General features: G+C 33.3%; 1 long non-coding RNA gene across 2 annotated transcripts; it reads left to right on the top strand.

The window, feature by feature from the left end:
* Positions 1 to 112: 112 nt before the first annotated feature.
* On the top strand, positions 113 to 2149 carry LOC105218502 (uncharacterized). 2 transcript variants are annotated; one of them, XR_008470585.1, is made up of 4 exons: positions 113 to 531; positions 604 to 841; positions 896 to 941; positions 1000 to 2149. It is a non-coding gene; the product is annotated as an uncharacterized LOC105218502 (long non-coding RNA). The 2 variants fall into 2 exon arrangements; XR_852085.3 differs by having other exon boundaries at positions 122 to 841.
* Positions 2150 to 7741: the final 5592 nt, after the last annotated feature.

Raw genomic sequence — 7741 nt, 5'->3', positions numbered from 1 at the left:
GCTGTTATTTCTTGATACTCGTTGCAGCCAACGTCAACGAGACTTTCCCCAACGTGCACCTAGATAACGAGTAATTTTCGAATTCGCTATAATTGCTGCTACAGGCATCTTCAAGGAATTTGTACAATTAAAATTGGAAATAATTTTTAATAAGTTTGTTCACACGCACACATAGTTAAATAGTGTGTATGGAAGTAAAAATTAATTACATATAAATTAAAATTGTTAATCAATTTTATTAGTTTAGATATGGTTAGAAAACTTTCTGTAGTATTAATTAATCATAACTATATATGACCATCAAAGTGCAATTCGTGACTAAATTAAGCGCAGATTCAATAAAAAGTGTATAACAAATATTTCCTATCTTAGGTTAGCGTTAATAACAATTTGACTTTGAAATTTCGAATAATATAAACAAAAAACGGCTAACGGGCAAATCAGAACGTCAGGTGTCAAATTAATTCTGTCCAAAACAGCTGTTTAAATTCCAATTAGATTAGAATTATGAAATGAAATTAGACTTATGGGGTACATTATCTAAATAATATTAACATATTGAAATAATGTGAACTATATAGATATGTATCTACACATTGTCAGTGTTGTATCACCGAAAGTGGGCTGGATAATTATATGTTAGCAAAATTATCAACTTGACTTTTACAAGCTGAATAGAGGAAACTGAAAAATCACTTGGATGAGAAGCTGCTGTTTTTATTGATGTTGTAGCGGCATAAAACATTCCCCAAATAATTTTGAGGAATGCCGCCGTTTTGTCAGTCCTTGGTCGGATAAATTTCAGGGTTCCGGTTCCAGTGAAAGCAACTAGAGTCTACTGGTAATTATTGAACCACATCAGTTTTAATTCTTAAACTTCACATTAATTTTTTAGTGACTATCCATCTATGATGAAACATTTTAAGGTCAATCAGAAAAAGGTTAAAAATACATACATATGTACATACATAGATTTAATGTAACAAATTATTTTTTCAGGGAATGTCCAATCCATAATGGATCTCAAACGAAACCGACAGATCAATAAGAGAAAGAATGTAATTCAGACATAAACAGAATTAACATTTTATTGTATAAGTAAATAGAAAATTTTAAAGTTTGGTAAAATAGATATTCGAGATATTCATAGTAATTGAATGACATACGACAATAATAAGCTATGGGACACAAACTTATGTAAATTGTTCAAAGTGTTTAGAAGATTTTACTTATTTGTCATGTAAATATAATTTGTTTTACTTATTAGAACATGTTCAAATTGCTGCTACGTGTCATGCAAATACAATTTCCTGTTTTTGTTTCCACTGCCTTCTTTGTTAACATATTTGTATTTGTGCAATCGCGCGAATGAAATATTTGTTCCAAGCACTAACCTCACACATCCGGGTGTGACATAACAAAATGTTGCGGTTTGCTCCACAACAACCCATGCAAGCATTAGAAACGAAATGAATGAAGACGAATTTAAGCCGACTACTACAAAGACATATTAGGACACAAGGTTAGAGGCCACGAAATCACAAAATGATAAAAAACATAACAAAATGGTGGGGATTAGCGCAGAATATTTGATTGCTACGCGCATTGATTACTTTTGTTCGAGACACTATAAATACTTTCACTTAAAGACACAACTATGCGCTGTTCTTTTACAGTTTTAGGCATGCAAATCTTACTTTTTCCTCATTTTTTTCAAACAGCGGAGTTTTCGATCACAAATTGCCAGAATTGGACGAAGTGAAAATGGGTGTGGGCGACGAGGGCGAGTGGGTGGTGGTCGCTCCAGAGGGCTGTCGTATTGAGTGCTGTTGCTTGAGCTGTTTTGTTGAAATGATTGCCTGCATTTTGTAGCACACATTTGAATACTTCATACTTCTGATATTTTGCATTGCATACGCTTTTTAATTGCTGAAAAGCGAAAATCGAGCAGCAATGCTAACCGCAATTAGACGAATTATTAACACCGAATAAATTGCATTTGTGCGAGAACCGTTCATGAGAAAACTAATAACATTTAACAATGCGGGATTGATTTGACTTTTGGTTAACGATTGGTTGGTTAGTTAGTTGATTAGTTGCTTGGTTGCACGTACAATATATTTATGCTTATAAGTATGTACATATGTATGTAGTAGTATAGCCGTGGCAGTGGCACATTCACAAATTTTACTCGTTCACTTGTAGTTCGTAATATTTGCACACACACTTTTCTCAACTTGAACTACTACACTTGATTGTTGTTGTGAGCTCACAAAATGATTTGCTAATTTTTTTAACCGTTACAAATTTTTTTGTTGGCATTTTTTCTCGTCGCTTGCCATTTTATTTTAATGCACTATTTATTGAAGAAGTGCAAAAAATAACAAATCACTTACTGCCTTGCCTTCGTTGTTTTCCACCTGCAGCGATTCAATCACGTTTTATTAGCTTTCTTTATTCTCTTTTATGCTCTTGCTACTTTGCTAATACTCTGGCTCTGCACTCGTTCATGCTTTTTACATGTCACCGCGTTCACTTCACTGTCTTTCTTCTGCGGTACACTTTACACTTTACACTTTACACTTTTCCGCTTTTGATCGCACACACACACACGACCGACCCGATAATTCCACTCTGTCACCACGCTACAATGCCTAAAAGTATGCTACTACACTAAACGAGAACGCTCCACTGGTACAAAGAACGCCACGGTACATTTACACGCCGCACACGCCGCACACCCCGCGCCCCATACTTTCATACATACATATATGTGAGTATATAGCTCAGTTTGTGTGGTTCACGTCGTACTCGCGTTCGCTCATTCACGAACCAAAACCAAAGCAGCAGGCGCACTCATTGCCATGAAATTGAAAATTTTCATCACTAACTTTTTTCTTATGAATCCTTTACATTGTTTAACATGCTTTTTTTGACATCAACTTATTTAATCATCTTATTGATATTTTGCAGGCCTTTTGAAAATGCTATTTTTTGGTTTATCACTTATACACACACGCACTTATGATTTATATATTATTTTTCCTGTTAACCGATGTATGTATTTTATATGCATATATAAACATATTTTCAACTATTTATTTGCACAACATTGCAATTGCTGGACCATACGGCTGATTAAATTTATGTAAATTACAAATTTGCACAGTTTTCCTACATTTATTTAGAGTATTCTGTGCCCTATTATGTGCTCGACAAAATTTTCTGCATTCTTTGGGACAGACAAACAGACACTCGCAAGCAGCAGTGAACCTTAACTTTCGTGTTTCCACCTCTTCGTTTCGTGGTGGAGTGCTGCATCGTGGGATATTTTTCGAAAAACTGGTTAAAAGTTGTAAGTACTCGCCACAAATGCAACTCAACTCGAATCGTCTCTCGTCATGTCCTAACTATTTGGCACGATGAATGAATGAAGGCGTGTTTGAACACACCACCAACCGCATATCGTTGAGAATTCACCAAAATGAATCAAACTCACGTGCAACTCAATGGGATGTACCACCATATGTGGTTTAAGGAAAATTATTATAACAGCTTTTATGAATGGCTGGCTGCTCTTCGTGCTCTCAATTATTTATGAATTTCGTAAGTAGATCGAATCTTGTGGACGTACATACATAAATATATGCTTTTCAGTGAGTAAAGAGCCCGGAAACGGATAAAGTTAAATAACGAATGCTACACATGAGGTGGCCAGATATTTATTTTATTTTTACATTTGTGGTTCAAATAATATTTTTTACAATATTAAATTAAAGTCGCAACTATTTTCCAAACTCTACGCTTGTTGCAGTGGCTTTGAAATAAATTTACTGTAAACTAGTAATATGCAGTGGAACTTCTCTAACTCGAATCACCATAATCCACAAAAAAACTTCGAGTTAGAGAGACTTCGTGTTATAGAATTTTCATTAAAACATAAATTTTCCAAAAAGCTGTAAAATATGGATTTATGCACTGTTTTATTTAGTTACTTCGCAAAAATTTTTATGGACAAACGATAAAAGATGTTTTCTGTAATTTTGTTTGTTGTATTTTGCTATTGTTTGGTTCTTGACGTTGTATCCCATGCCTTGTGTTAGATTATTTATGCAATCCATAAGTGTAATATTACTATATAGAGGGACTCTTTTAAAATTCTGCCTCGATATTAATTTAAAATTTTGTATTATGCCCTTGTCGAAAAATTCGATTTATGGAACGAAATTTGTATGAAAGTTGCCTTCTCTATTGCCACTTAAAGAGTTCGAGTTATGGAGAACTTCGAGTTATAGAAGTTCTAGTTATGGAAGTTCCACTGTACATATATATTTGAATCGATAATGATAGAGACAAAATTGCAATACACAACGTAATAATAGGAAAACAAGTAAGGAAAGGCTAAGTTCGGTTGCAACCGAGCATTTTATACTCTCGCAATTTATTGAAGAAATTTTATTTACATAACACACAAATTTACCCATAAATTCGGCATAAAGTTTAATAGAATAACGAAAATCGTCATATATAGATATGAGGGCTGAGGTAATTCCTGAACCGATTTCATTCAATTTCACCAGCAAGGTACACTATATCCAATGCTATACGCTCACTTAATTTTACTAAGATGTATCACATATTAACCAATAAATAATTGATATGCGTAATAAAGCCCAACGAATTTTTGAAAACCTATAATTAGGTACATGGGAGCTAGGGGATGATATTTTTGAAAAACCTATAATTATGTAGATGGGAGCTAGGAGATGTTGTGACCCGATTTTAATAATTTTTGGAACAGAGTCACACTATTGGAAGAAAACAATTTCCTCTGCATTACATTAAATTAGCTGAGAGATTTACCCATATTTTCGGTTAAAATTTACCCTTAGGCGCTGAGTTCAACATGTTCGATATTTGGGGCCTTGAAAAGTTATAGTCCGTTTTCGATAATTTTTTCACAAATGAAGCCAGAGATGATATACACAAATTGTGTAAAGTTTTATTCCGCTATCTTCATTGGTTTCTTATATATATATTATTAAGTGAAGGAATGATATGGAATTCAAAATTGAGTTAAATGGGAAGTAGTCGTGGTTGTGAACCGATTTCGCCCATTTTTTGTCCGTGTTATCAGGGTGTCAAAAATATGATATACCGAATTTCTATGAAATCTGTCGAGTAGTACCTGAGATATCGTTTTTGACCCATAAGTGGGCGATGCCACGCCCATTTTCCATTTTGTAAAAATTTCTGAGTGCAGCTTCCTCCTGCTATTTCTTCAGTAAAATTTAGTGTTTCTGACGTTTTTCGTTAGTGAGTTAACTCACTTTTAGTAATTTTCAACCTAACCTTTGTATGAGAGGTTATTATCCGATTTCAACTATTTTCATGGTGTTGGTCGGGTACGTAAGAAAATCAACTGCAGAAAGTTTGATTTATATAGCTTCTTTGGTTTGCGAGATATATACAAATAACCGATTTGGGGACGGGGCCACGCCCACTTCCCCAAAAAAGTTACATCCAAATATGTCCCTTCCTAGTGCGATCCTTTATTCCAAATTTTACTGTTATAACTTTATTTATGGCTTAGTTATGACACTTTGAGTTTTGATATAAACAAGTTTAAAGTTTTATGTTGTAACTGACGTGGCCAGATGGGCGGAACTTCCAAAGGATATATCTCTTATGATTTTACTTGGATTGATTTGATATTTTTGGATAGTATTTCAAACATATTGTACTATTTAGTAATGAAATTTCAGTATTTTGAAACCCAAATTGAGATCTTTTAATAAATTCCTACACCCAATCTAATGGGCGGAGTGGCGTCGTTATTATCGGATTTTGATAATTCACATGCATTTAAATAAAAAATCTAACTAGAGGACTTCTTGGAGTGAGACTTGTACCAAAGGAACTCGAGTTAATGCGATGAGAATTAATTATAGTTGAAATTTCGATGAATGTCTCTAATAATAGTTGAACGTATGCACATAAAGCTTTATGCGAAGTAAATAAATAAAACTGTGTATAAATCTATATTTTACAACTTTTTGAAAAATGTTGTGTTTTAATGTAATTTCTATAATCGAAGTCTCAATAACTTGAAGTTTTTTGTGGATTATGGTGATTCGAGTTAGGAAGTTCACCAAAGTACTAATAAAAAAAATTTCATGTATTTTGCAAACTGCTCGTGTTGTAACTCAATTATATTATCCCATTAATTGTAATTATTATCCCATTTATCTGATATTTATAGAGACCTTTCACTAGCTTATTTTATATTGCTTTTCATACTTTCTTTTTGAATTTATAGGTTTATAATTTCGCTAATATGTCCTAAAAAAATATTTTTTTTTTTTCAGATTGATAAGTGACAAATCTGGGACAATCTGGGCAGCAGACAAAAAATGTTCTTGATTTTTTAAGTAATTGTAATAAAGTTTAAAAAACCCCCTTAATTATCACTAGCGTTCAGACAGTTATCCGGAAATTGAGTCGTCCTCATAATCAGTCATTTATAATTTCTCCCAACGGATTTATGAAAGCTTCATCCACAAGTTAGAAATTATTCTCTTATTAAATCAGCATTATATTTTCAATGGACTGTACTTGTGTTATGTTTAAATATCAAAAATCTGTTTTAAGCCTTACACATCTCCTGTGTATTGAAAGAATTATATTAACAGTATAATTAGTCATGGATTTGTGCAAACACATACATATGTATGTGGGATTGTAGTCAAACAAATGCAAAAATACTTGTCAGTTTAAGCGTATAACCACAAAAGGGTCATACTAGTTAGTAGTGGTAAAGTGGTCAAGCCAATGTGAAAAGCAGACGCAACCGGTGAGCTGCACGCTAATAAGTGAGCGACAACAACAATAACTGTATAGAGTGTATATAGTAAGTGTTCATCACGCCATAAAGACGACGGCTATGCGCTTGCCCTTTCCCAGAATCGACTTTTTTTGCTTTGCTATCTTAAAGTTATGTCAACTATTCTCATAATTTTAGTTAAAAAATGTTCATATATGTATGTATATACATTGGTATATGCATGTACATTTGCATTTAAAGGTATCTACGTAATCGCACGTTTTTGATTCAGCATATTCGTCCGAGCAAAACAAAACAAATTAATACCATCAGCAGGGAGTGCCCCATTTTCAGCGGTGGTGCATATAATGACCTGCCACTGCACAGTGTATCATATTACAGTATGTTCTACACAAATATACATTTGCATGTTTATGTGACTTGTGAAATGCATATGAAGTCAAGTTCTTCGAAAAGTTAGACGAGACAATTACATAGTTGTAGAAGTTAAATTTTCATGGTATAAAACATGGAAGTTCCTTGCCAAAAATACAAAATATAGCAACATATTGCTTTAGACACAAATTAGCGATGTTCCAGAAATGATTAATTATAATTTTTGAAGAGTCTTAACTTAACATGTATTTTAAATTCCAAAAGATTGTTGCAAAACCACAGTCTCCACCTCTGCAGCCTATACTTCGAAGACTGAAAACATAATTGAAAAATCGTCTTCCCCAAAACTGTTTGGTGAGTTTGAAGCTTCTCAATGTTCTTCTCAAAATAGAGGTTAATATTGAAGATTCTAAAGACGAAGATTGTAAATAGGAATGATAACATTATAATAATATAAGTCAGAGTATTTCTATCAAGTAACTGCAATCTTATTACAGATATGAATGATAATTTGGAAAACAT

Source organism: Zeugodacus cucurbitae, chromosome 3 (genome assembly GCF_028554725.1).
Source record: "Zeugodacus cucurbitae isolate PBARC_wt_2022May chromosome 3, idZeuCucr1.2, whole genome shotgun sequence".
NCBI classification, from domain to species: domain Eukaryota; kingdom Metazoa; phylum Arthropoda; class Insecta; order Diptera; family Tephritidae; genus Zeugodacus; species Zeugodacus cucurbitae.
Note: the sequence above shows the minus strand (reverse complement) of the source record. Positions and strands in the feature narration are given on the sequence as shown.